Source organism: Hyperolius riggenbachi, chromosome 12 (genome assembly GCF_040937935.1).
Source record: "Hyperolius riggenbachi isolate aHypRig1 chromosome 12, aHypRig1.pri, whole genome shotgun sequence".
NCBI classification, from domain to species: Eukaryota; Metazoa; Chordata; class Amphibia; order Anura; family Hyperoliidae; genus Hyperolius; species Hyperolius riggenbachi.
In genome coordinates this window covers 154299247-154327144 of record NC_090657.1, presented here as the reverse complement: position 1 = coordinate 154327144, position 27898 = coordinate 154299247, and the positions used below count along the sequence as shown (strand labels likewise).

The following is a 27898-nucleotide window of genomic DNA, read 5'->3' as shown; positions in this document are numbered from 1 at the left end:
CTGACGTGCACGCGAGTTGCAGGGTAGAGTGAAGTTTGCAGGGCTCCAGACCTCCAGAATAACAAGGCAGCCCCGCGCTCAGGACTGTGGTATGTAGAGAGGTGCGTCTCCCGGCAGGCTGAGCTCCGTGTAGTCCTGTCTGTGCCCGGCTTCCCTTGTGCCTCCTGTGTGTGTGCGGAGACTGCTGTATCCTTTCTTCCCTGCATTCTCTCTCCTCCCCTCCTAGCTGTTGTCTTCTGATCCTCATTGCTGCTCTGGGCTCCAGACCTCTCTCTTATTACAGCTCCCTGCATCGTGTTTCCAGGTCATCAGCAGCCACTGCTCTATTTGTATTTGTGTGTCTCCTTCCCCTGGGGTGGTTTGTGATGGTGCAGCTGTTCATCTCTGGTTTCCCTTATATGTTATATACATCCAGTAATAGCCAGGTATATAGGGCTCTCAATCATACGTACATCCAACAAAATGCACGACTAACCACACAACATGTTGTTTACGCGACAAGTATGTACACACACGCCAACCGACTCAACAACCAAATCACTTTAAGGATACATCTGGGATTATTTAAAAAAATAAGATTTACTTACCTGGGGCTTCCGCCAGCCTCTGAAAGCCTATACGATCCCCTCTGCAGCTTCGCTCCAAGCCGGGATTCTTACGTAGCAGCTGCCCACATGACCAGCGGCAACTCTGGAGGGGGACCGGCTTAGAGTGGAGCTGCTGTGAGGGACACATAGGCTTTTAGAGGCCGGAGGAAGCCCCAGGTATGTAAATCTTATTTTTAAAATAGTCCCAGATGTATCCTTTAAGAACTATGCACGCAAGCTAAACGACAAACTGCACAACATGTCCGCATTCAAAAACAACAAAGTTGATCAAAAGACTTGTACGCATGTGGCCAACCTGCATGATAGTTGGGCAGATTGATCCACCAGGTTGGATCTGGCAAACAACCTGATATCAGTTGGTCGTCTTGTTGTTTGCCAGCTGTACGCACGCCCACCTATCTTCCAACAGACCAAGTTTAGAAGATAGTTGTGCAGGTTGTTTGGATGTATGGGCTTTAACATAGATCCACTCTTCTCAGTCGCTCAACACTCAGCCTACAGTGCCTGTCATAGTATTCTGCAATTTCAGATTCCCAGAGAATTCGAGCACTGAGAGAAAAACCTGTGTAAACAACTGTAGGACCTCAGGCTGCAAGCTGAATGGGGGTTTCTGGTGCCTCTGCTCTGGACGCAGTGGTCTCAGTGCAGAGTCCCTGTGGTGCTACACTAAACTTTTGGGAAATCTAACTTTTAGCCCAATCCTTATGCTTGGTACAGGCAATGCAACCTCCTGTCAGATCCACAGAATATCTGACAGGAAATTGCATTGTGTGCACATGTCTAAACTGCTCCCGATCGATAACTGGATTGATTTTCAGATCTGACCATTATCATTCGGAATGTTGGAAATAATCGGTTTGACCCGCTGATTTGAGAGGAAGTTTTATTATTTAGTGTTTATATAGCACCGACTTCTTCCGCAATGCTGTACAATGTAGATAGTCTTGTCACTTAGCTGTCCCTCAGAGGGGTTCACAGTCTCATCCCCACCACAGACTAGGGCCAATTTAGGGGGAAGCCACTTAACTAATCTGTATGTTTTGAGGATGTGGGAGGAAACCGGAGTGCCTGGAGAACATACCACAATGTGTCTTTCATTGCAAGACGAGTGCTATCCACTACACCATCGTATGTTTTTCACTGGATGTCAGTTATACTTATTCTTAGGGTTTTAGGTCAACAGTTCAATCATGTCAACCTTGATATTATTATTCTTATTCAGTATTTATATAGCATCAGCAGCGCTGTACAGAGTATACTGTCTTGTCACTTAAATATCCCTCAGAGGGGCTCACAATCTATTCCCTACCATAGTCATATGTATATATGATGTTGTTGATGTATTGTAGTCTATATCCAATTGTAGCGGAAAGCAAATTAATTGGCTTTCGAAGGAAACCAAAGTGCCCAGAGGAAACCCACACAGACACGGGGAAGAACATTTAAACTCCGCGCAGATAGTGACCTGGCTGGGATTTGAATCTGGGACCCAGCGCTGCAAGGCGAGAGCGCTAACTACTACACCACTGTGCTCATACTGATATGCTTTGCATAACCCTTTGTCCTGTTCATTTCCCCAACTGTAATTTCACCCTTGGCCTTCTGCCCCAACTGAGCTTAAATAACACTTGCCTTGAAGAATGCTAGAGCTAAAAACAATTCGATAAACTATTTACCATTTTTATCTTTTTCCTGCTCTCAGAAGCCATTTTCTGTCAGGAAAATGTTTTTTGGCTGTAATTCCTTATCAGTAAAGGTTACCCTCTGCAGTAAAGCCTCATCTACACGGGTAGATGAGGCTGCGATCCGGCAGCTCGATTAGCCGCCGGATCGCCTCTTCCGCGTCCCCTGGATTCGATTTCCCCGCTCGTCCCCGCCGGCGCCGCTTATCTTCCGCTCAATTCCCTGCCATTGTCCCCTCACGGGGAAGGAGCAGGGAATCGGCGGTGGGGAGATCCGTCCTGTCGGATCTTATCAATCAAGTCGCATTAGTGGCTCGATTGATAAGCCACATCGCCGCCGCATCTACGCGTGTAGATGCGGCTTTAGACCCAGATAGAAACTGTCACTTGCATACCTGATTTAACTTTCAGGCAGAGGAAGAAAAAAAAAAAAAGGAACACTGCATAGTTATTTGTGTTATTGGCACTGTACATGCACGTGTATCTCATCATGTCACTTTGTGTATTCTTTCACTTATTTATCATACACAGAGGCTGGCATGATCCATTAATATAAAAGATATTTCATTCAGCATTATAAATGAAATAGTTAACAAATAATGACAGCATTACAAATAACACCCAATGCTGAATTATATTACATAGATTTTACGACACTACGTGTAACAGTCATGCTTAAAGGAAACATCCAAGAAAAAAAAAAAGATCCACTTACCTGGGGCTTCCTCCAGGCCGTGGCAGCCGTCCTGTGCCCTCGCTGCAGCTCCAGAGGCTCCTGGTCTTCTCCGCTGCAGAACCCGACCTCGCCAGGTCGGGTTCCGGGTCGGCGTCTTGTGCACGCCACCGCGTGGGTCACGTGGTCCGGCCGACGTCATCAGGACGGTACTGCGCAGGTGCAGTAGTTCTGCGAGGGCACAGGACGGCTGCCACGGGCTGGACACTTACTTTAACTAATATCATAATTTCTAAGATATCAATAAGACAAATTGGCATTATATTTAAAAAACAAAGAAAAACTTTACTCTTGCAGTAGAAAAGAGAGGCATTTCATGAAAATAACACCACACGTATGACAGGTACACTAGCACGGCAAAGTAAGCCATAAGTGGACAATAACTTAGTGTCAATGCCAGCCTAAATTGCACACATTAATATCTTACTTAACCTATCTGCAAAGGTGGCCATTAACGATACAGTTTGCCAAACGATCGTTGACAAACGATTATTGATATGAACGATCGGAAACAATCACCAACAGAAGAAAATCTAACCAATCCAAACAGATTAATTAAATCGATCCAAACTTTGTATTGATCCTGTCAATCTGATTGCATTGGTTAGGAGATTTTCGTCCATTAGTGGTCTCAGTTGATTTCCAATCGTTCATACGAATAATCATTTGTATACAGTCGTTTGGCACATTGTATCGTTAGTGGCCACCTTAAGGCCCAGTAGCATTCCAAACTTCTTCTGTACTCTGTCCAATCAGAGAGGGGGAGAGAGAGAGGTGCACAAAACCAATATTAATCCCTTGCGGAGTACTTTTTCTGAATCAGTATGTCTTCGGTACAGATTCAGTGGAAGAGCAGAGGTGCCCGTCCAGTGAAGTCTTCATACAGTCTATATAATCAGTAAAGCTATGTACACACACCGGATTGAACTGGGTCGATAAAGACCAACTTGACTGAGAATCTAGAGTGACTCCAGCGTGTGTACAGTGGCTGTCAATGTCTTCCGAGATCCGGCATGCTGGATTTTTAGTGATGTCCAATTGACCCCCAAGCACATTGTTCCACTCACCCTGCCTGCAGTATGCTGCTCTGTCGTGTGCCGCTTATTGCCCCTCATAGCAACAGATGCATCGCTAGCCCAGAGTACTGTGTCCGCTCTGCACTGTAGCCTGGGGGGTCGAGTCCCGATCCCTGCCAGGCAACTTGCCTTGTGTGTACGAGGTTTAATACAGAGTGCACTGGCTCTCTGTCCATCTCAGCGAGTTGTATGTCTAAATTACATGTAATCTAGACTTGTTTTACTTGCTATTTTGAATAAAGTATGACAATCTCAGTAGATGTGTACCTCTGCTCTACACTTTGAACTGTAGTCTTCTCTACTCTGTTGTGGTAAAATAAACGACAGTAAAGACCACTTTCACTTACCGTTTGCAGCATGATCTTAGCACTCTCTACAATGGCAAACCCCATCACATCCCCAGAGTTTCCTTCCACTCTAATCCACATATCTTGAATAAAGATGTTTACAAACTGGCCACTCAGTGCGCTCCAAACCCGGCTACCAGCCATATCCTAGCTATACTGTATATTACAATACGTTTCCGGCCTGCTGCTATCTCCTAAGTGTCGTGCCTGAACGCTCATAGACTATGAAGGTTCTGTTTTTGTAGGTTTGCTTCATTTATGGACCGGAATATTGCACGCAGTCGCTCCACAGTCCTTTATCTTTTAGGCCCCGTTCACATCTGAGTGTTTTGCCGGCGATTTTAACAAAGCGCGCTAGCGCCATAATACCCTATGGGCTCGTTCTCAGTTGGACGATTTGCGTTAATCGCCAGCGATTAATGCAAATCACCAAACGCAAATTTGTGTCCTGCACCATTTTTAGATGATTTACAGGCAATCACGTTTTAGTGCTATAGAAGCGCTAATTGCAATTGATCGTGAAAAATTGCCAAGTATGAATGGCGTTTTTTTTTTGTTTAATCGCCAGAGCAAAACGCTAGCAAATGCCCTAGTGTTTTGCAAGTGTGAATGGGTCCTTAAAGTGAACCCGAGATGAAAATAAACTGAGATAAACAATTGGATCTGTTCTCCTACTTTTTTTTTTTTTTTTCTTTAGATATCTCAAGGTTTTATTCTATGTGTAAGCAGATTTAATGTTTTATACTCTCTGCTTAATTGCAGTGTCTGAAGAGAGTGAAAATACATGAACTATTGGCCTTTTTATCTTTTCTCTTGCAGTCAGGAGCCCAGTTATCTGCTTAGGAAAGGGTCATTTTGGGGTGTTTTTTTTTAATTTTTTTATTTTCATAGCTGTAATTTTCAGTGAGCCAACTGGGTCCCGACTGGAGAAAAACTGTCAGTTCCATAGCTGAATTTTAACTCTTCTAGAAAGGGAGAAAAGAAAAAAGTCTGTATGCATGCAACTGTATATACACATGTCATCTCGGGTACACTTAAAACCAGCAGCTCTTGAAGATGATCCAGTCCTCCAGATCACAACAGTAGACTTTTCAATGATCCCCCCCCCCCCCCCCCAAAAAAAAAGCATCATAGGGCAACAACTGTTTTCAAGGCCAGAATACAACTCCCACCATTGGTTGGCTAATGGAATCACATCAGTGTCACACACGCTCTCCACAAACAGAATGCTTGCCCTGTGCGACTGCTGCCCATGCCAACAGACAGACGTCTGCTTTTATTAAAGTGGAAAAAACTGGTCCACTGGCTACAGCGTGATCCTCCCAAGCACCACACTGGCCCTCAAGCTATGACAGCACTCACCCTCTTTGTACACAGTTTTTGTTACAGATCAGCAGTATGCGTGTAGGACTGATTTTCCCTTCGATCTCTGGCTCCCCAGACTCCTCTACTTAGCTTGTATCTCCTTCACTTCCTACCAACTGACAAGAATCCCATAACATAAAAATTGGTTAAATTAAAAAGGTGTAAAAATTTCTTACAAGGGTCCTATCTAAAATCCGCTTATTAGCTATTATTACTGCCTTCCTATTATTACTACTTCCTATATCTATATATTTCTGTTTCTTGGTATGTAACTCCACCCTTCCAAGTTCCAGTGATGTTTATCCGTGCCGATTTCTCCTCATTCAATAAAGTTCCTCTTTAACCACTTAAAGAGAATCTGTATTGTTAAAATCGCACAAAAGTAAACATACCAGTGTGTTAGGGGACATCTCCTATTACCCTCTGTCACAATTTCGCCGCTCCCCGCCGCATTAAAAGTAGTCAAAAACTGTTTTAAAAAGTTTGTTTATAAACAAACAAAATGGCCACCAAAACAGGAAGTAGGTTGATGTACAGTATGTCCACACATAGAAAATACATCCATACACAAGCAGGCTGTATACAGCCTTACTTCTGAATCTCAAGAGATCACTTGTGTGTGTTTACCTTCTGTCCCCAGCTTCTCTCATGCACTGAACATTACAGGCTTCCTGCAGACAGCTCTGCCTATGTCGTTAATTCCTCAGTATGTGACAGACCAGCTCCTTTCACAGCCTCCAGAGGAGGATTTTTATCCAGCTCTCTTCTATCACTGATAAGATAGCAGAGAAGCTGCTGGCTTGTGTAAATAAAACACACACTGGAGTGTGCATAGAGGAACAGTTCAACACTGAAGAACTTGGCAGCCTTCCAGACACAGGCCGACAAGTCTGACAGGGGAAAGATACATTGATTTATTACAGAGATGGTTATAGTAGAAATAGCTGCAGTAAGCCACAACACATTAGAATAGGTTTAGGAACGTGTAGGATGGTAGAAAAAACATTGTAATTTTTGTTACAGAGTCACTTTAAAGGGAAGGTTCAGGGAGGGGTTGAAAAAAATAAAAATACATATCCACTTACCTGGGGCTTCCTCCAGCCCGTGGCAGGCAGGAGGTGCCCTCGCTGCCGCTCCGCAGGCTCCCGGTGGCCGACCTGGCCAGGCTGGCTGCCAGGTCGGGCTCTTTTGCGTCCCACGCGGGCGCGCTGACTTCATCTGACGTCCTTCGGGCTGTACTGTGCAGTACAGCCCGGATGATGTCAGCGCGCCCCCGTGAGGCGCAGATTGGAGCGCAGAAGAGCCCGACCTGGCAGCCGGGCCTGGTCGGGTCGGCCACCGGAGATGACCGGAAGCCTCTGGAGTGGCGGCGAGGGCACCTCCTGCCTGCCACGGGCTGAAGGAAGCCCCAGGTAAGTGGAGATGTATTTTTATTTTTTTCAACCCCCTCCCTAAACCTTCCCTTTAAAGTGAACCTGAGGTGAGAGGGATATGGAGCCTGCCATAATTTCCTTTTAAACTATACCAGTTGCCTGGCAGCCTTGCTGATCTATTTGGCTGCAGTAGTGTCTGAATAACATCAGAAACAAGCATGCAGCTAATCTTGTCAGATCTGACAATGTCAGAAACACCTGATCTGCTGTATGCTTGTTCAGGGTGTATGGCTGAGAATATTAGAGGCAGAGGATCAGCAGGACTGAAAGGCAACTGGTGTTGTTTAAAAGGAAATAATTATGGCAGCTTCCACGATCACTCTCATTAGGACTGGGAGGTCTCAGGCCCCTTAAAGACTACCCGAGGTGGATCTTCAGGAAGCAGATGGGACAATAACAGAGCTCTGTGTCCCCCAACCGCCACGCTATTGTCTTAGCCCCCCCCCCCCCCCCCCCCCCCGAGGTTAACAGGCAGCTCTCTCCCTGGCCGCGCCTCCTGCCGCTCCCCCGCCTCCCTGCACGCTATGAGAGACACACAGTGCAGCCATTGCGGCCCGCGGGAGCAACGTTTTTTTTGCGGCTACCTGATCCGCTCAGCCCTGCAGATCAGGTAGCCTACTTTTTACTTTTTTTTTTTTCATTTTTTGAGCCTCTTTAATGACAAGTTTTTGTGGCTAACAATGGAGCTGTGATCACTATGATTGGCTCACAGTGATCACTGGGTCATGAGGCAATGACCAGCATATGAAGATCAACTGTCCATCAGACGGCTAGGCAAGCGGGATGCAGGGGTGCCAGAGCGACGGGACCGCACGGCATGAGTAATTCAATCTACTCCCTGGAAAACGGGAAGTAAACATGGCGTATATTTTAATTAACCTAATTAATAAAATTACATTTTTGATGATATTACGTTATAAATGATTTACTTAGTTTGCCCATTGTAAAATCTTTCCTCACCATGATTTACATCCTGAAATGTATCACAGGTGGCGACACTTTTACTGCTGGTAAACCGCACTGTGGAATTGGTGTGTTTACTCTGTGTTCCAAAACCCCTAAAACAGCAATGGCTAACCTTGGCACTCTAGCTGTGACAAAACTACAAATCCCATCATGCCTCTGCCTCTCTGAGTTATGCTTAGAGCTGTCAGAGTATTGCAATGCCTCATGGGACTTGTAGTTCCACCACAGCTGGAGTGCCAAGGTTAGCCATCACTGCCCTAGGACTAGTACCTGGTTTCCCAGAATGCTCTGGGAGGATAATTTTGCATAAACAACTTTGTCTGCAGCATCCCTGAGAAGGCAGGGCTACATACATATAGGAAGTATTTCTGATGCTGAAACGTAAAAGTGGGCATCCTCAATAATTTACTATGGCCTTCTACAGTATATGTCACCACTGTGCATCTGTAAACCTGTTGATTAGTATGTTAACTTTAATGTGTTAACATCTTATTAGTATGGTAGGTTATGTTGCTGACTACTTTTTTAAAAACAAAAAAAAACAACTTTTTGCCTGGCTGTATTGATTCTTTGCTGTTTAAAGAACAAGCGACACCCATGCTAACCTAGAAATAAAAACACATATATAAGTAGATAAATACTACCTCTACTTACATAACAGATGTATTGTGCTATCCACGTAATGATTCCTGTGAATATTACAAAGGAAAAGCAGAAAATCCTTGTCTAGGCAGTGGCCATCTTGCCAAGCTAATGCTGACATCATATCCTTCCTGACTCTTGTTTTCCCCCCTTCCTTCTCTTGCTCATTGTGTATTCATTAGCTGCCCTCCTCCCAGAGTCTTTTTTTTTTTTATTTACACATCCAATCACTGAGTCACCTCAGCCTTGCTTGTAAACACAAGTGATCAGCTAGGCAGGGAAATAAATGGAAGAGGAGGAATATATTATAGATACAAAGAACTCCCAGCATTCAAAAGAACTCCCAGCATTAAACTTTTTGGCACTAGGGCCAGTGCTCCTATAGTATGTAATAACTCCAAACCATAACAGCAGAAAAGTTTTGAATGCAGGATTAGCATCTTTATCACTTAATACACTCAGACCAGTTGCTGTTGAAATTTGATTTTTATGGTGACAATACCGCTTTAAAGATTCCGAATTCTGATTGATGGTGAATTAAACTTCAGGAATGAAATTTCAGCTGTGGCGAAATATTCCTTCTTTCACCTAAGGAATATTGCAAAAATTTAAGCACCTCATTCCTTCATAGGATCTTCCAACCCTAGTTCACGCCTTCATCACATCACAGCTGGACTACTTCAATGCCCTCTATGCAGGCCTTCCAGATAAAGACCTACACCGCCTACAGCTGTGAGAGAATGCTGCCACAAGGCTGTTAACAAACCAACCCCGCCATTGCCCCATAACACCAATACTTTGCTCACTACACTTGCTACCCATAAAATGGAGAACCCTTTTTAAAATTGGCATGCTAACATTCAAATGCCTACACAATTGCAACTACATCGCACCTCTCACAATCTCAGATCAACAGAATCTAATAACATAACCATCCCCACCCAGAGTCCAACCACAAAGCTTTGGAGCAAGAGCTTTCTGTCATGCTGCCCCTACCGTTTGGAATGCATTGCCAGACCTAATCAAGACAGCTCCAACCCTGGACAGGTTTAAATCAAAACTGAAAAGCCACCTGTGTAGTCTGGCATTTATGATCACATAACTTTTTTCCCCTGTACACATCACTATGTACTGATCTGAGACAAGTTTATGTGCTTTGGGTCCTACGGGAGAAAAGCACTTTACAAATGTTTTTTTTGTAGTTGAGTGATTGACTTAGAACAATTGTGCCAATTTCTATGTTTTATGATATTTTCTGTTGCAGATGTCTTGATCTATGTTTGAACAAAGCTGCTGCTTCTGCTTTACTCCAGTCTGCTAGTCTTTAAAGCAGGATTGTCACCATAAAAATCAAATTTCAACAGCAGCTGGTCTGAGTGTATTAAAGAGAACCCGAGGTGGGGTTCTGGGAATGAAATCCCCATACAGAGGCTGGGTCTGTCTATAGAGACCAGCCTCTGTTGCTATATAGATCGCTCCTAAGCCCCCCCCCCCCCCCTGCACTCTGTAATCCCCCCATAACTCACAGCCGCGCTGTGCGGCTGTATTTACCTCTCCTCTGTCAGTCTCTGCTGCTCCCCCGCCTCCTGCATTGCTCCGGTCCCGCCCGCGTCCCTTCCCTCCAATCAGCGGCGAGGGAAGGGACGTGGGCGGGGACCGGAGCGATGCAGGAGGCGGGGAGCGGCGAGACTGACAGAGGAGAGGTAAACACAGCGCGCTCTGACAAGCTACGTGTCAGCAGCACGACTGTGTTTTATGGGGGGGATTGCAGAGCGCAGGGGGGCTTAGGGGCGATCTATATCACAACAGAGGCTGTGCTCTATAGACAGACCCAGCCTCTGTATGGGGATTTTAATCTCAGAACCGCGCCTTGGGTTCTCTTTAAGTGATAAAGATGCTAATCCTGCATTCAAAACTTTCAAAACTCTTTCTGCTGTTAGGGTTTGGAGTTATCACATACCTTAGGAGCACTGGCCCTTTAATAGCCATTGCCGAACAGTTGCATGCTGGGGGTTCTTTTTATATATAATCCTCCTCTTCCCTTTATTTCCCTGCCTAGCTGAAACATGATCCTCTGCTCACTTGTGTTTACAAGCAAGGCTGAGGTGACTCAGCGATTTGGAGGAGAAAAGAAAAAAAAAGTTAAGGGAAGAAATGACATTAGTATTTAGCCTCAAACTGTGGGCAAAGACATGGTTCCCACCAGGAACAGAATTCTCTTAATTTACTATGTAAAATTCACTCAAACCAAACCTTGGACAGTACAATACATGTGTTATGTAAGTAGATCAAGTATTTATCTACTTATATATGTGATTTATGCCCCCCAGGCATAGTATGGCTAATCCTACTGCTTTAAAGTGAAAATCCATTTTTGTTGCTGTCTGCTGGTCAACAGTATGCAAGACAAGGATTATTGGCAAACATTACTTAAAAAGCTTGGAAATCTTGTAATTTTCGTTTCTTGTGCATCCAAAACAGAGCCATTAGTGTTCCATGTAGAGACTGCTAGATGGGAGTGCAGAGGTATCTTGTTACTCGTTCATTTAGTCCAGGTGTTGAAAATTAATCCTGTACTGTATCCTGAGATAAGTGTTTTCTAAGTACTGTTGGCGATTCCCAGGGCCTGAATACACTTGCCTGCTTCTGTCTACTTCTGAGCTGATTTCCGCAACTCGTAAGTCTGTAATATTAATGTGTTGCTGAAATCGGCACAGAACCTGCTGGAAGCACGCAGGTGTTTTCATTCCCTTAAAGGACAACCGAAGTGACAGTTATGAGCACACAGGGCGTCCGCACCCTTGCAAATAAAAGTTGAGTGTGTTAGGATCAGTACCAATATATGCCCACACCCAGAAAAGAAACCCTATATCAAGCACCACTCCATAATGAGTACAATATACAAAGAGATCTTTATTAAACAATGATCCACCAATTGGCTGTTTGCACAAAAGAGGGGGGAGAACCCCAACAATTAAAAGCGATTAAAACATCCCATAAAATGTCTCCATCTTAATATACCTGTCGTTATGTATAATACCGTGTCGGTCTCTCCTCTCCTTGATAAAGTGGGATTGCGCCCGCGTAACTAGTGGGGTTGCCAGAGGGGATCTTCCGTCTCTCCATCACGCCTGTCGTCTACCTCAATACTCCTGGCTAAGTATGCACTCATTCTTTTCATGCACTCTATTTGTTACTGTCACTCATAGCCTGTTACCACTATATGCTCTTTGCCTCCTTAGGAATAAATGGTTTGCACCTATTGGCACATATTCCACATCAGTGGAAATGTTAGATGAAGTGAATAGTTAATAATATGTTTCTTGACATGTTTTTATTTTGGTACTTTGCTTGTATCCTTGATATTTATTTTTGCACAATGGTTATTCATTACTAATGATATTCTTATGAGACACTAGTACTGTACCTATAGGTATATACTGAACCCGGGTTCATACAGACTGGGAGCTCTATATAGAGCTCTCAGTGCTGCTTAGCTATTTGGAATTGCATATGTGTATTATACATAACGACAGGTATATTAAGATGGAGACATTTTATGGGATGTTTTAATCACTTTTAATTTTGTTGGGGTTCTCCCCCCTCTTTTGTACAAACAACCAATTGGTGGATCATTGTTTAATAAAGATCTCTTTGTATATTGTACTCATCATGGAGTGGTGCTTGATATAGGGTTTCTTTTCTGGGTTTGGGCATGAAGTGAAAGTTATATGAAGGCTGCCATATGTATTTCCTTTTAAACAATACCAGTTGCCTGGCAGTCCTGCCAATCCTCTGCCTCCTTTACTTTTAGCCATACAACCTGAACAAGCATGCAGATCAGATGTTTCTTAAAGGGAACCTTAACGGAGGGAAATGGATGTTTCCTTTTAAACAATACCAGTTACTTTGGCTGCAGTAGTGGGTGAATCACACACCTGAAACAAGCATGCAGCTAATCCAGTCTGACTTCAGTCAGAGCGCCTGATCTGCATGCTTGTTCAGGGGCTGTGGCTGAAAGTATTATGCCGGGATTACACAGTACGTTTTTTGCATTCGATTCGGTGCGCGATGTATTAGCCATTCAATTTTCTGCTCGATTCTCTTATCTTCCACTCGTTTTTCTTATCTTTTTTTCCCATTGGCTTCTATAAGAAATCGAGCAGAAACGAATCGAGCGGAACATCGGACATGTCAGAATTTTATCATAAAAGGCATCTATCGGAACGATTCTTACAAAAAAACATACCATGTAATCCCAGTATTAGAGATACAGGATCAGCAGGAGAATCAGGCAACTGGTATTATTTTAAAAGGAAAAATACATGTCCTTCTCAGTTTAGGTTCCCTTTTAAAGAGAAGGTCCGAGGGAAAAAAACAATTTACTTACCTGGGGCTTCCTCCAGCCCCTGGCAGCCATCCTGTACCCTCACTGCAGCTCTGCTCCCAGCCAGTGTCCCCTCCATTGCAGATGCCAACCCCGCCATGTCGGCATCTGCTGTACCTGTGCGAGTACGGCTCGTGATTGTGCAGACGTGGGCTGGAGTGTTCTGCGCACTCCTGACCACGTGAGGGCGATCATGAGTGCCACTCGCGCAGGCGCAGTAGATGTCTGTTGGCATTTGTAACGGAGGGGACCCCGGGCCACTGGCTGGAAGCGGAGCTGTGGCGAGGGACATATCGGCTGCCAGGGGCTGAAGGAAGCCCCAGGTAAGTAGATCTTCTCGCATCTTTGTCCTTTTTTTTAAGGTGTTTGATTCAGACACTACTGCAGCCAAAGAGACCAGCAGGGCTGCCAGGCAACTGGCATGGTTTAAAAAGAAATATGGCAGTCTCCCTATATCTCTAGCTTTCGGTGCCTTTGAGCTTGATACACACAATGCCATTTTCGCATCAGGTATACTGATCGTTCAATGATTTTCAGCATGTCCAATCTGCTTCTGATCAAGAAAGTGATCGATTTTGAGATCAGTACTGCACAAAATTGATCACTTTCTTGATCAGATGCAGATAAGACCATGCTGGAAACTATCAAACAACCAAAAATGACATACCACGTATCCACCATCTACAGGATAGATGCTTGTAGTGCAGCAGACTCTACTTGCCTGAGCAAGTAGGTTTCGTCTACCCCCGAGCGTGGCCTGTGGATAGGCACATCCATGCACTTGTAAGGTCCATGCATACCTGATAGAACTAAGCTTTTATGCACAGAGGTTAAGGGCCCTTTTCCACTAGCGCGTTTGCGCTAGCTGAATCGCAAAACCGCAAACCGCTAGAGATTTTACAATCGCTACGGTTTGCTTTTTAACATAGGAATCGCGGTAGGTCATTTCCACTACCGCGATTCGTTTTTTACTTGATCGCGATCGCGCCACGGAGCGACTTTTGCCGCGATTTTGCTATGCAGTGCAAAATCGCGGCCGCAATCGTCGGGAAAACGGCGGAATTGCGATTCAGCAATCGCTAGCGTTCAGCGAGAACGCTAGCGACTGCTAGTGGAAAAGGGCCCTAAAAGCAGCTTCATTCTACCTTATTTGCACATGTCCAGTCATGATGTGCTCTTCCAAAGCTGGGAGTGCGGCCAGAAGATGAAGATACATTATGCTGGAACGATGAGTCTATGAGGATCCAGCGACCTCTGGACTATCTGGAGGCTTCTAAGGCCCAGTACACACCAAAACCACTAGCAGATCCTCAAAACACTAGTGGTTTTTGGAGCAGATTTCAGAGCGATTATAGACATGTTTAGGGAAGTTTTCTAAAATGCCTAGCGTTTTTTGGAGCGTTTTTGTGTAGCAGATTACAAATACTGTTACAGTATAAAAGTTGTTACTGAACAGCTTTTGTAACAAAAACGCCTGGAAAACCGCTCTGATCTAGCGTTTTCCACAGCGGTTTGCGGTTTTCCTATACTTTACATTGTTTCAGAAACGCTTCTGCAAACCGCAAACGTGCAGCAGGAGGCACGTTTGCGGTTAGCTAAAAACCTCAAACCGCTGGTGTTCCCCATCCCATTGAAATACATTAGCCAAGCGTTTTCACAGGCAGATGCGGTTGGCGGATCGCTCCTAAAACCGCTCGGGGTGCACTGGGCCTAACTACTAAGGTAAGTATCTCACTCCCCACAACCCCCTCCCCACCTCAGATTTGCATTAGCCTTCCCTTAAAGGAGTCATCAGGGGATATTTAGGAAAATGAGTGCTACTTACCGGGGGCTTCCTCCAGCTCCAAGATCCCAGGACGTCCCTCGCTCTGCCTTCAGCCGTTCGCCGCAGGTCCGTCCCGGTCCCGGCGATGACGTCAGAGCGACCTCCAGGTCTCTCTGTACTGCGCCTGCGCGAGCGGCGCTGTCAATCACCGCCACGTGGGCCGGAGCGGACTGCGCAGGCACAGTACAGAGCGACCTGGAGGTCGCTCTGACGTCATCGCCGGGGACCGGGACGGACCTGCGGCGAACGGCTGAAGGCAGAGTGCGGCGAGGGACGTCCTGGGAGCTTGGGGCTGGAGGAAGCCCCCAGTAAGTAGCACTAATTTTCTTAAATATTCCCTGATGGCTCCTTTAACTCTGCATAATAGTCTAGTGAGGATTATCTCTGCTGAGAATCTAGTGTGAGTACAGCCGCTGCTATGAGTTGCTGGAAGATCTGGAGTGCCAGATCAACTTGGCTGAGTGCTTTGTTCCCCTCCCTACTCTGTCCACTGGAAGCTGCACTGTTGTGCGCCACACCATATTACCTGCCTCTAATAGGAACAGAACACATGCCTCGGCTGTTCCTAGTGACCCGTCTGTACAGCTCTCGGTCCTGAATGGCCACCCAAGGAATAGTGTTGATCCCTACGGAGTACATGTGTCCGCACCTATACCTTGAAAAAGTTAAATTTGACCATAGCCTGCTCAAATCTGCAGCTTTCACCAGCCTTCCTATCATCCCCTTTCTCGCCCTTTTCATATGATGAGTCAGCTGTGGCAGAGACCAGACCGCTATTCTGTGTGTTCGTTGCTGTATTGATACAGCTCCAGAAAAGCCTAAATGGGCCTCCTCTTCAGTAGAGGGGATCCAGCTCTGGGACCCCCAACCATCTCCTTGTCAGGCTGCATATATGCGCAGTAGCGTCTCGGGCTCCAGCGGTAATAGCCAAGCGTGATCTGGTCTGCTCTCCTGCTCAGGTGCAAGCCGTATGAGCCTGTGCTAATTACTTCTCTTTTAGGCGATATCAGTGTATTCATTTGCTTGGATTCACCATAGTAAATATCCAGGAACAGAAATGACTGTACAGCTTTCAGTACAGCCAAGCTGAGTTCCAGCAGTCTATTGTATGTAATTATTTAAACTTTATAGTGCAGTTCTTGACAGACAGGTGCTGGAGACACCAACTATAGCTGATGAAAAAGCAGATCAGAAAATCTCTCCTCCCCTCTGTAGATTTATCTGTAGCAGAGGGATGGGCCTAAGCTGGTTTTATCTCACCTGACCCACCCTAGAAAGCACAGATAGGTGGAGTAATAGAGCCGCCCACAATATAAGACAATCCCAATATTCTGAATGTAAGGTCTTTTGGAATCGGACACGCCACGCGACCAGCATTTTGGGATCTGCTAAAAGGTAATTATTGGGCTCTATTTCTGAAGATGTGGGCTTTTTCATGTGTGTGGGTGGTAAGGGAGCTCATGTGCATAAAAACTATGCTCTTTAGTTAGTAATAGTTACATGCCTTACATGTCTTATGCTTTAGGCCCCATCCACACTGAGAATTGCATAACGCTAGCAAAATCACTAGTGTTTTGCAGAGCGATTTCCCTGTAATTTTTACAGGAAAGCAATTTTGGAGTGATTGCGTTTTGTGATTCTTTAACATTGAAATGCAATTGCTCCAAAATCGCTAAAAACATGCTACATGCACCACGTTTCAGCAAATTGCTGGCTATTATTAGTGTGGACACTACCTTTTTGATTTGCATTATCATAGTTCTTTTTCAAGTACTAGCGATTTACAGACGAGCTGAAATCGCTAGTAAAATGATCCAGACACCTGAACTGAGAGGGATATGGTGGCTGCCATATTTATTTCCTTTTAAACAATACTGGTTACCTGGCATCATGTTGATCTCTTTAGCTGCAGTAGTGTCTCAGGCTGGGTGCACACATAGCAGAGACACTAGCGTAGTGGGAAACGCTGCGTTTTATGCAGCAATGTTAGTCTATGGGACGCAGAAGAAGCTCACTGCATTTGTACAGTATGTGTTCCGTAAATGCTGGTAGTGTTGCATAATATGCAGGCTGGCTGCCATAACGCACATAATGAAAGTCTATGGTAACGCATATGCATTGCGTTTTTCATGCGGTTTTAATTTAAAAGTGAAGATCTGTGATGTGTTTCTGTTTCCTGTTGTCTTCCTAGTGATTTGCATAATATTTTTTAAAAAACGCATACAAATGCATATGCGTTTTCTATTAGCGAACTGCAAACGCATGTGCCCAAAATGCACCAAAAATGCGGTAAAAACGCAATAGAAAATCGCAAAGCACCATCCTAAAACGCTACTTTTTCACGCTGTCATATGTGAACCCAGCCTCAGTCACACCTGAAGCAAGCATGCAGCTTATCCAGTAAGACTAATTCTAGTCAGGTACATCTGATTGTATGCAAGTTCAGGATCTATGGCTAAAAGTATTAAGGTGCGTACACACATGCGACTATAGTCGTTTGAAACGATCGTTCCCCGATCATTTCAAACGACGATCGTTTGAAAAAAAGCTGCCAACGACCATGAAGTCTAACGACGGACGAGCTAGATCGTTCAAAACGAATGATCTAGCTTGGCGGATTTTTCCCAACGACGATCGTTTGCAAAAGTATTACATCATTGGAAACGATCGTTCGTACCAGACTGGACATGCGCATTTCGCTATTTCTCCATGGAACTTTTCATTTTTATGCGCAAGCACAATCGTTGCTTTGTGATGTAACGTTCGTTTTAACGATCAGATCGTTACACACGTTTTACAACTAACTTTACTTAGGTCGTTCTTTCTTCAATTAAAAGTTTGTTCGTTGTTCATAACGAACGATTGTTGTCGCATGTGTGTACGTAGCATAAGAGGTAGAGGATCAGCAGATCAGCCAGGCAACTGTTAGGACATGTTCACACTATGGCCTAGTGCACACCAGATCGGTTCGGCTGCGTTTTGCGATCCGCTTGCGGCTGCGGATACGCTTGGGTAATGTATTTCAATGGGCTGGTGCACACCAGTGCAGTAGGCGTTTTGCAGAAACTCATACTCCCGGGGTGATGCATTTTTTGGATTGTGAATGCGTTTCTGCCTCAATGTTAAATATAGGAAAAACGCAAACCGCTCTGAAAAACGCCTGTTCAGAGCGGTTTTGCTGGCGTTTTTGTTACAGAAGCTGTTCAGTAACAGCTCTACTGTAAAAATATATGAAATCTACTACACCAAAACCGCAAAACGCTAGCTGAAATGCTACAGAAAAAGAAGAAAAAGCGTTTCAAAATCTGCTAGCATTTTGCAGATCTGCTAGCGGTTTTTGGTGTGCACCAGGCCTACAAGAGCTTTTTAAGCACTAAAGATTTTAAAAGCTCTTGCTAATGCAATGCTATGGAAGATTTTTACAAAATCACATCGTGCCAGTGAGAACACACACACACTCATAGGATAACATTAGCAAGAGCTTTTAAAATCTTAAAAAAGCTCTTGTAGTGTGAACAAGCCCTTATTGTTTAAAAGGAAATAAATGTAGCGGTGTCCTTTAGGGCTGGTTCACACGGACAGCAGGCGGCATTGGGGCAGCCGGGAAGCAGCGTCATCCTGTGACGTCTAGTTTGGGGGCAGTGGTATGGTGATCGCCGGCTTCCCATCTCGACCAGCGTTTCTTGTCCCTGCAAGGGGACATGAAGCCGCGGTGGCTAGCCAACCCTGGACGTCGCATGCGGCTTGTAGAGGCGGGCAAAACGATGTGTTAAATTGGGATTGGAACGCCACGTTTGCGCAATCGCCGGTAACCGCGCAATGCTAAACACTCTCATTCACTTGAATGGGAGAGTTTAGCCGAAAGAGTCCCGAATGCTTGGTGGTAAACCAGCCCTACATTTTTTTTTTTTTTTCCCAGCCTAGATGACTTTTAACTGGTCTGTACTAAATTGAGTGTGCAGATGCTTTTTTTGCAAAGAAGTGCATTTCGTCAGTTTAGGAAGTTCTTACCTGGCTGCAAATATAAACTGTTTGTTTTTATTCCAAATTATAAAACAACTTGTGTATTGCTGTTACATTTGCAGCAGTGTTTTTAGTAAAAGTGTGGTTTCCCTTTAAAATTATACATAATCTTTTAATAATGACAGATCTTAGCACACTGAGGATTCATGAGGGCTCGTTTCCACTATCGCGAATCCGCATGCGTCCAACGGATTCGCACATCTAATGCAAGTGGATGGGCCTGTTTCCACTGTAGCGTTGTTGAGGTGCGTTTTTTTCAGCGGTGAAAGAACGCACAAAAGAGCCGCAGAATTCGCCTGCGAGTGGAATGCATGCGAATCGCCACTAATGTATTTAATAAGAAATTCGCATGCTGTTTTGGTATGCGAATTTTCATGCGAATTCGCATGAAATCAATGGAAAAGCACACTGGCATTGCCATGGTTAAATTCGCATACATCGTCATCCATGCAAATTTTCATGCGAATTTGCACGAAAATTTGCATGCACATGCATGCGAAATTCGCATCCGCATGCGAATTTTGCCGCAGCGATTTCGCAACGCAATAGTGGAAACGAGCCCTGAATGTACTTATTTAAACTTTGTCTGATTTGGTATTGAACTATACCAGCTTTGAACCATTTGTAAATGTGGCAATCCATGTGGATACAGTAACCCACGACCGACACCCCACAAGCGATCTGCCATGCAGATCAACTTGGCTGAGTGATGGCCTTGCTGGAACTTGTTTTGGATCTAAAGGTCAGATGGAATACCTTGGTGCATGCATTTTGGCACTTCCGTCCAATAAGTTATTGATTAAGGTTGGCTGAGGATCTTCCTGTGTGCACTAGGCCTTTTTATAAGCTTGTAATGCTATACACAGGTAGCATTCGTGTCAATGCAGAGAAGGAAGGGACATAGCACATAATGGGCCTGATTCACAAAGCGGTGATAACTCAGTTATCACGCCTAAAAGACTTTAGGCATGATAACCTTTGCACTAGCAAAGTTATCACAGCTTTGTGCTGTAACTCGCGCAAAGCCCCATAGGGCTTAATGGGCGCTGCGCGCACCTGCGAGATTGCGCGCGCAAAACTTTGCGCGAGTTACTTTAGATCACGCCTAAACGAAGTGCAACAGGCGTGCAAAGTGTTTGTACAGCTTTGTGAATCAGGCCCAATGTATTGGGTTCTAGCAGGTTGGGTGGGGAGGGGAACAGTGCACTGGTAGTCGCCGTCCAGCATGCTGAACATTAAAATGAGCTCGGGACACTTGTACACATGCTCAATTCTTAGGCGAGACTGCCTCAGATGGCCTCCTCAGCTGAATTTAGTATAGCGTCAACGTGTACGCAGACTTTAGCATGTGGCCCAGTAGGGATCGGCACTTGATCCCTCAGGTGAAATTGCAGAGCTGTGGTTGCTAAGCCTCCTGACTTATGTCGCCTGAGACGGCCAATAACGTCTGCTTCAGCCAATAATCAGACGTGTATACAGCAGCCCCCAACCCACAAGCAATCTGCTGAGCGGATCTGCTCACCCCTAACGACAGCTGATCCCATTGTTTGTGCCGGTCCCCCGCCTGCAGTGTGACGTCACGCACGTGCTGCTCCTCCCTCTGTCGTTTCCCCGCTTAGCAACCCAGCACATTGTTTGCTACACAGCTGGCACGCGTCTGTGCAACCCGGCCCAGCGATGTCACCCAAGGGAGTCAGGTCCTGATCCCCCAACAGGAGGGTGGCGTAAATCAAGAGGTATTACAGATACGTATCCTGCTCCTATACGGGGGAAGGTGGCACAATGGGCGCATTAAGCGGGGAGAGCAATTCTCTTGTCCATCACCAGCCGTGAGGGGTCAGGGTCTTCTGTACACACACTGGCTACTTGGAAGAAGTGGTCGTTATCGCCTCAGACAAATTTCATCCAGTGTGTGTACAGAGCTTTTGCTTTGCACAGTATCTACTGATAATCGTCTATGAGTCTATCATGTGCAAGATGAATGATATCTTGGCTTGCTATTGTTGGACATAAATGTGGTTAACTTTATTGACTCCTGATTTATAATCCGTTTAATCTACATGTTGTCTGCGCTCAGCATGCAGACATTAGATTGTAGCCATGTACACTGATTAGTGTACACTGATATTAGCTATCAATGGTCTGTCATGTATTATGGCAAACCTCTATTGAATGCAAGATGTCCTGAGGAATCTTGCAGCTTGCCATTGTTGGTAATGGGCACGCTGCCTCCAGACAGCTTCAGCTACATGCTGTTTGCTCTCTGTTTGTCTGTTTAGCAGCATACACACAATGAATAGTATCCATCTACCTTGTGATCAGCTGACAATGACCTCTGATGTTTAGAGCAATGTCTGTTTTATGCAAGATCATTTGTATAATCTCTTGAGCTGCCATTGGCAGGCTTTCTTTGTTTGTTCCTTTTTTTTATCGGTATGCTGATTTGATTAGGCTATTTTATCTACTTGTTTGTTTGCTCCTTTGTAATACTTTACTATCATCTTTTTTGTTACTTTTACAACTCTAAACAAATGCTAGGCCAGTGTAATTGCCTTGTTCTCAGTGACTGTAGTTTGCAAGAACTTGACAAATGCTGACTAGCTTATGCTAGGTATCTATCTGGCAGGTAAATCTTGGGCCCATTCACACTTGTGCGGTTGTATAGCGATTTCAGCATTGCTGAAAATCGCTAGCGTTTTGAAAAACGTTTGTACAATGAAAACTATATGGAAGTGTTCTCATCTAAGCGATTTGCTGAAACGCAAATGCGATTGCATGCCGCATTTTCTGAGCGATTAGCATTTCAATATTAAGTATAGGAACGCTGGTAAATCGCTCTGAAATCGCTGGCCTGTTCACAATCAACAGTTTTTCCCCATCAAACCTTACAGTGTAACCACAAAACTAGAAATCGCAAACCGCTAATAGCTGAAAAACACTTTTTATACAGTGAAAAATCTCTAGGGAACACCGCTGGAAAACGCCAGAAAATTGCTCAGCGTTTGCGTTTAGCGATTTCTAGTGTGAATGGGTCCTAACAGAAAAATGTATTGTGTGCACCTAGCATTACAGTAAACTTGAGGTGAGGAAGAACTAAAGTTATCTACACCAGCTTAAAGTGGACCTGAACTCTTGCACAGGACAGAAGGAAAACAGAGAAAAGCACTCTGTATGTATTTAGAGAGTTTAGCTTGTCTAATTTCTCAAACCTTTCCTCGTGGCTCCCAAACGGTGCATGTTTTGTAGGCAACCTCACCTATGCACAGGTGGAGCAATTAGTGCCTCAGCTAGGTGGATTCCATGTAGCTGAGACACTAAGGGCCCTTTTCCACCAGCGCGTTTGCGCTGGCTGAATCGCAAAAACGCAAACCGCTAGCGATTTTACAATCGATACGGTTTGCTTTTTAACATGGGAATCGCGGTAGGTCATTTCCACTACCGCGATTCGTTTTTGCCGGGAACGCGAACGCGCGGCGGAGCGATAATTGCCACGATTTTGCTATGCAGTGCATAGCAAAATCGCGGCCGCGAACGTCGGGGAATCGCCGGTAATTGCGATTCAGCAATCGCTAGCGTTCAGCGTGAACGCTAGCGATTGCTAGTGGAAAAGGGCCCTAATTACCCCACCTGTGCATAGGTGAGGTCGCCTGCAAAACATGCACCATTGGGGAGACATGAGGACAGGTGTGAGAAACACTGCTATAAGGTCCTCAAAACGTAGTGCCCTCTTATTGTGCCATCCTTCCCTAAGTGCTGCCCCATTTCCGTTCACTGTGTGTGTGGGTGTAGCAGCTGCTGATGGTAGTGTACTGGGCTTGCACGGTTGCTAATGGTTTTTACCAGTGCTCTGCAGAGTTGTACAGCAGCACGATCCACAGGGAAAGGGGGGCACGGAGTGAACAGCGCATGCATCCAGCTCTGACTGAAACCAGTCAGAGCGGTGATTGGTGGCTACAGTGAGGGCATGGAGGGCGGCTGGGCACAATAAGAGGCGCCAGGTATGCACAACCTTTTTACTTTTTCTTTCTCACTTTAGGTACACTTTAAAGGGGAACTGAAGTAAGAGGTATACGGAGGCTGCCATATTTATTTCCTTTTAATCAATACCAGTTGCCTGGCAGACCTGCTGGTCTATTTCTCTGCAGTAGTATCTGAATAACACCAGAAACAAGCATGCAGCTAGTCTTGTCAGATCTGACTTTAAGGCTTCTTTCCCACCAGGACATTGCGTTTTAGGGGACGTTATAGGTCGCAAAACGTGCCCCTAACGCAACGCCTGGTGGTGCTGGAGGAGGACGCTACCAAGAGCTGCGTTATTCAGCTCTTGGTGCTCCTTTTGTGTGCTGTGCAATGCGGAGACCACGTGATCCGCATCACGTGGTCCCGCCAGCCAATCGCCGCACAGAGCAGCCGCTCCAGGAAGTAAACACTGCACGTCACAGTGCAGTGAATATTAATTAGCCATGTGGCTGGCCGTGGAGGAGGAGGGGAGACCTCCTCCTCCAACATCACTGAGCATGTGCAAACAGCCTAACGCGGCTTAGCCGCGTATAGCGTACAGCATGCAGCACTTTCTTTTAACCTGCTGCGTTACAATGTAACGCAACGTGGACACCGTGAACAGCCCATTGATTTTTCATTGCTGTGCAGTGGGCTGCGTTACAGGCTGCACTAACGTGCGCCTGTAACGTCTCACTGTGAAAGCAGCCTTAAGTCTGAAGCACCTGATCTGCTGCCTGCTTGTTCAGGGGCTATGGCTAATGGTATTAGAGGCAGAGGATCAGCAGGGCTGCCAGGCAACTGGTATTGCTTAAAAGGAAATAAACATGGCAGCCTCCATATACCTCTCTCTTCAGTTCCCCTTTAAAATTACCCTCTAGAAAAAGGGATATGAAGATATGCCTATGTATTTCCTTGTAAACGTTACCAGGTTACTCATTTTCTGGCTGTCCTACGGATCTTTAGGCACCAGTCATGTCTGAATCAGTAGCCTGAAGCGAGCGTGGGTAAAGTTGTCAGACTTTAGACTAATGCCTAGTCCACACAATGCAATTTTCCATCAGATTGATGGTTGAATCTATTATTTCTGACGGGTCAGATCGATTTTCTGATCACTTCTATATACAAACGATTGGAAATCAGATCTTTAAAGGAAAGAGGTATATGGAGGCTGCCTCATTTATTTCTTTTAAACTATACCAGTTGCTTGGCAGCCCTGCTGATCATTTTGGCATCAGTAGTGTCTGAATCACCCACCTGAAACAAGAGTTGAGCTAATCTTGTCAGAAAGATCTAATCTTTTTATAAATTAAATTTTAATATTGTAGTCTTCATATCCCTCTCACTTCAGGTTCCCTTTAAGGTAGTAGAAGCTCAGGAGCTGGGCAACTAGCATTGTTTAAAAGGAAGCAAATGTGGCAGATCTAGTTCTTAGTAAATCTGTTGCCGGACCGCTTTCCATAGCAGACCAACAAATTGGAGTAACTGGACTCCTTCACACACATCTGTCTCCATTCTGTCCGTGTTTATCCTTTGTTTCCACAGTGTACAGGGGGGTGGGGCATCTTACACTTGAGGGGCACACTTAATCAAGATTTTCCAGCATGTCCGATCGATGCATGAATCATTGATTGGGTGGACATGTTGTGGCACCGATTTGCATCTGTTTTGCTAAAATTATCAAATCGGGTGGTTGATTGGCCCACAACATCGCTAGATGTATGGCCACCTATAGTGTGTGTGGGGGGGGGGGGGATACTTGTAGTGCTTTCGGTGCTAGGGTTTATTTGGGCTTTAATCCCACGCCTCCATGGGTTTTAAGCAGATTTCAGGAAATTTTTTCCTGTTGTTTTTATAACCTTAATCATGTGTTTGACAGTCTTTTCAAAGTCAGGTGGGAAAAAGTAAGACCCAGCTTGAAGCATCCTTATAGAAATGCCTGTCTGAAGCCTGACAAAGCATAATTGCAGTTAGTACTCTGATTGTGCTGCATGCTATGACACTGGGAAACAGAGCAACCGCCACTGATCGCAAAGCTAAGCTGAAGCACATGTGGAGATTGACTTTTTGAATGTAAAGATTGGGCAGTATGTTTCAAGGACCATCAAATGTTTGTGAAATGCTTTAGAATGACACCCCTGGGGGGGGGGGGGGGCGCGTGGCCAGCGGCCGAGCAAGATGGAAGCACATTGAGCTTGCTCCGCACCCTTCAGCCGCATTAGCCCACAGCATTGTCACCGCGGACAGCGAACAGCAGCCAAACCCTGCCGGTACTAACCCCCGTTAACCCAGGGACCCCGGTGAACATCCCCCGACAGCGGAATCCGAGCGCAACAGCTCTCCCCGGCCAGCTTCTCCGCACACAACAAGGCCTAAGATGGCGTCCGGGCAGAGTCAGCGTGGCAGCTCCCCTACGCAGAGGTCTGAAGACAGCTCTATCTCCTCAGGCACACCAGCTACCAGAAGCAGGCAACAACCAAAGACCACAGCTAAAGGTACTCAAAAAAACACCCATGACCAAGCGCTCTTAGAGCAGTTTGAAGCTATACTGCAGCGCAGGCTAGAGGAGGCTTCTACCCATATAACAACCCAGCTTAAGCTGGAGATCAGAGATCTCAGGGCCCGCATTAACCACTTAGAGAGCAGAATGGATAAAACTAATGTGGTCCTAGATGCGCATGAAAAGGACATTACGATAGTGCAAGCAGATGTCAGTTCTTCCCAGCTCAAGATGGAAGACTTTGAAAACAGAGCTAGGAGGGGGAACCTGAGAATCCGGGGTGTCCCAGAGACAGTTACTGACCTAAATTCCACCATCACTGCCATGTTTCAGGAACTTGACCACACCTTGCCTATTGATAGGCTAGAGTTCGACCGGATCCACAGAGCTCTCACCCCGATCAAACCGAACGGCCCCCCACGAGACATCATTGTGAAACTTACCTTTTATAACACAAAAGAGGCTTTGTTGCGGGCAGCTAGGGAGAAAGGAGATTTAAAATATCAAGGCTATGACTACCAACTTTTTACAGACTTAGCGCCTGCCACGGTTCAGCGTCGCCGTGCAATGAAGCGTTTTCTTCAGATTCTTAATTCCCATGGCGTGAGATACAAATGGGGGTTCCCTTTTAAACTGATCTTTACCTATAATGGCAAACAAGTAGCGGTCTCCACACCAGAGGAAGCTCAAAAGAAGTTCGAACTGCTCAAACTGAGTACCCTGCCAGGCTTTCCAGCTCGCAGTCAACATTCCGCAAGCTCTGCACCTGGATGGGAGACAGTCAAACCCCGACGCACCTCCTCAAGAAGAAATGGAAACTCACAATCTCCGTCACGCTTCTCTGACCCAGGCTGAATTTCCAATGAGCTCCTTCTCGCTGAAGCACATTCTTCCTCCATATTTAGATATGGAGCAGATGGAGCTCTGCTAGACACTCCATTCATAAGCCCTGACTTTTCCTGTTAAAGTTCTTTTACTTTAATCTACAGATTTATTATAGTATTATAGTTGCTCCATGTTTTTGCTGGGGCTAATCAGCAATAGAATTAAGAATTCAGGGGTTGCCTTAACATACTTACCAAGCACCTGATGGGCTATGAGCTCCAAATTGCTTATTCTACTCTGGGCCTAGATTTATATTATCTAACGTCACTTCACTTTACTGGATATATAAATCTAGCCCCTGACACTAAATGTTTTATAAGGTTGGCCTAAATACTGTGATGTCAACAGGTTTTTGGTTTATTAAGTTTGATCGTAACTTTGATTGGTTGTTACCGGCCCTCTGTGGTCTATTTTTGAGGGTTTGTTTGCTTTTTTTATTATTATTATTTTCTCTGAAATGTGTGACAATTATTGGTAATCAAAATGTTAAATGCAAACTATGCGGCTGAGGGGGACCATTTGTTCCCCCCCCCCCCCCCCCGCCATGATGATGGTGTTGCTCCTGGCTGTAACCAGGAGAATTTTTGGTCCCTCCCATGCTCATCGAATATGGGATGAACCAAGTTCCGAATGTGAATGGCCTCCCTCTGTTTGGCCTCCTTCCAGAGGGACGCATCCTCTCGTAATCTTCACAACTCTTCTTCTTTCTCTACTTTCACTCTTCCTCTCTTTTTTTCTCCCCTCAGTACCTCGAACTAACCCCTGGAGATTCCAAGTCATTTCCAAAATCCGAGTCGCAAATATCTTTGATCTTAAAACTTTCCAATGGCTACAGTATCTAACCATGATGGCTTAACCATCATTTCCCATAATGTACAAGGCTTTAATGTTGCACAAAAAAGATCTAAGGCATTCCGCTATTACAAATCCTGCAAAGCTGACATTGTCTGTTTACAGGAAACGAGATTCTCTGTGTCCTCTCGCCCCTCCTACTTGAGCGGCCATTACCCATTAACCTTTCACTCTGCGGCACGTGAGAAGGTGAGGGGGGTGACTATTGCTTTTCGCAGAGGCCTTGCCTTTAAATGCCTAAAGCAAATTTTAGACCCAACGGGCAGATACGTACTACTAGTGGGCTTATTACACGATACTAAGATTACACTGGTTTCCTATTATGCTCCCAACACCTTCCAGGAGAGGTTTTTATCGCACCTACTTCAGGTAATTAATTGTCACTGTGAAGGCACTCTGATATTATGCGGTGACACTAATGCAGTACTTAATGAAAGCTTAGATAGGTCCCGTCCACTAGCCCAGGCATCTACATCACCACCAGGGGCACCACAACCCTCATCCATCCAGACCTTATTTCGAACCCAGAGTCTATGCGATGCATGGCGAGAATTAAACCCTTCTACAAAAGATTA

At 45.3% G+C, this 27898-nt stretch overlaps 1 protein-coding gene across 4 annotated transcripts in view; it reads left to right on the top strand.

Moving 5' to 3' along the window:
* PRPSAP1 (phosphoribosyl pyrophosphate synthetase associated protein 1) overlaps window positions 1-27898 on the top strand; it is a 72635-nt gene continuing 44737 nt past the window's right edge. For 2 of the 4 annotated variants that reach the window (XM_068263239.1, XM_068263237.1), the window contains exon 1: window positions 1-101. The gene's annotated coding sequence lies outside the window, so the exon portion shown is untranslated. The remainder of the gene's footprint in view (window positions 102-27898) is intronic. The other 2 variants (XM_068263238.1, XM_068263240.1) reach the window with 2 other exon arrangements.